Source organism: Neodiprion virginianus, chromosome 6 (genome assembly GCF_021901495.1).
Source record: "Neodiprion virginianus isolate iyNeoVirg1 chromosome 6, iyNeoVirg1.1, whole genome shotgun sequence".
Taxonomy (NCBI): domain Eukaryota; kingdom Metazoa; phylum Arthropoda; class Insecta; order Hymenoptera; family Diprionidae; genus Neodiprion; species Neodiprion virginianus.
Window position 1 is genome coordinate 13,850,916 of NC_060882.1, and position 1,959 is coordinate 13,852,874.

General features: G+C 40.4%; 1 long non-coding RNA gene across 1 annotated transcript; it reads right to left on the reverse strand.

The window, feature by feature from the left end:
* Positions 1-852: 852 nt before the first annotated feature.
* LOC124306954 (uncharacterized) lies at positions 853-1,099 on the reverse strand. Its single transcript, XR_006908726.1, has 2 exons — positions 1,060-1,099; positions 853-1,015 (listed from the first exon to the last, which is right to left on the reverse strand). It is a non-coding gene; the product is annotated as an uncharacterized LOC124306954 (long non-coding RNA).
* Positions 1,100-1,959: the final 860 nt, after the last annotated feature.

Genomic DNA, 1,959 nt, shown 5'->3' on the forward strand with positions numbered 1-1,959 from the left:
GTTTCAATTATTTGTTCTCTTCTGGGTTACCCCCACTACAAAAAAGGTGGGTTCAGTAAAAAAAAAGCAAAAGGAAAGAAGGAAAAATTCGACCGGCTCTCGAAATTTTCTTTCGTTGATTTGTTTTTTCTCTCCGAAAATACAAAAAAAAAGCCGGGATTGAATTTAAAAATAAAAAAAAAAAAGAGTGAACTGCGATCGAACCCGTGTCCCGCATCACTCCATCCTCATGTTTTTTTTTTTTTTTTTTGAGGAGGAAACCATATTTATTTAGATGAACAATAAATGTTCAATATTTACAATATTGCACTTGTAATTATCTTAGTTTATGTAACTCCGGCTTAAATTTAAGCTCAATCTAACATTTTGTTTTACATTAAGTGGTTAACTTATTTTTCAGTGTTTTGTTTAAGACTTGAATGCAGTATTATAGCAAAGGCAGCAGTAATTAATCTAAATACAGGAAAACTTCGCGCAAAAACCTGTGATTGAAAATTCATCCTCATGTGGTATCCACTCAGCCATACCACAGCTACGTCCGTGATCGCGCGTTTGCTCGGTATGTTTATGGAGCTTGCTTGGAATTCGCTGATGGTTCTCTGGAAGATTCAGTTCGAGAAAAAAAAAATTTCCTCCAACCACTTGCCCATTGCACATTTTGCATAAATGTTATCGAGCTGGCTTCGTATATTTTTCCATAGACTGCGTATACAAATATTCGAGAACACCAGGCGTCACATATTTTCATATCAATAAAAAAATAATATTCATTAAAAAGAAAAAAAAAAAGTATTCGGGCTGGGAATGGTTAATTATTTTGGTTCAGCGTCCGCTAATTGAATCCAAAATTTATCAAATCTGGAGATACTTTTATTCGCTGACATTCATAATTGAAACAAAAAAATCCCAATTCTTGCATTCCTGGAAACATTTGTGCGAGCGGGGACAAGGATGCGATTAGCAACCGCTTGCTCGAGCGACCGAGTATATCTATATATGCACGATTGTGGGCCACCTTCAGTGCATGGCCGCCTAGGTGTCAGGTCGGAAATGGGCCACCTTCGGTGCGTGGCCGCCTAGGTGTCACGTCGACGCTCCAGCCTAGCTGGTATCACGAAAAGCCGAGCGTTGGAGATCTCCCTACTCATCTCTGCTCGAACGTTCGACCGAGAATCCTGGCATGTGTCAGGTTTTGAGAGCTTCCAGAAGATTCGAGAAGATTTTCGCCGCCTTGAACAAATCTAGACTGACAAACAATTTGTCCGACGTGTTTCGACTCGACGGTGAGCGGCATGCGGTCAAAGGATTTCGATGCGACGTTGAATTCTGAAAGGTTCTGAAATTTGTATGCGGCGGCTTCGACCCTGAACGAATGTAGGCTGACAAACAATGCGTTCGATAAGTTTCGACTTGACGGCGAGCGGTCCGGGACCGTGAGAAAGAGCTTCTTTGACCCTGAAAGATTCCCGAATCGTCCGCCGAAAACAATACTCGGAATCGTCCGACGAGTTTCGACTTGACGGTGAGCGGCCTGCGGACGACGGATGCTGTGCGACGTTGAATTCTGGAAGGTTCTGGAATAAACTCTTAACTAGCAGGACAGAGGTTCTGAATTGACGGTTGATGTTGACGATGCAAAATATTTTATTGAAAAAAACAACTTAAGATTACAGTTTGACATGAAATTCATAATGCTGATATATGAGTGTAATGACATTTTTCTTACTCAACGGTATCGTACCCATGGTTTAGGCAATGAAAATAAATAACTGTTCGAGTAGATACCGATTGTCTTTTGTATTTAAGTACAAAATTTCGCAGTAACAATACGTTTTGAGCTGCACAGTTTGGATGCAATATAGCATGATGCGTACAGTTTGAATTCGCGTCTGACATTTTATTCAATTTCTGCAACGACGGACAACCCAAATCCATCAAATCAACGACTTCAACTTTTTC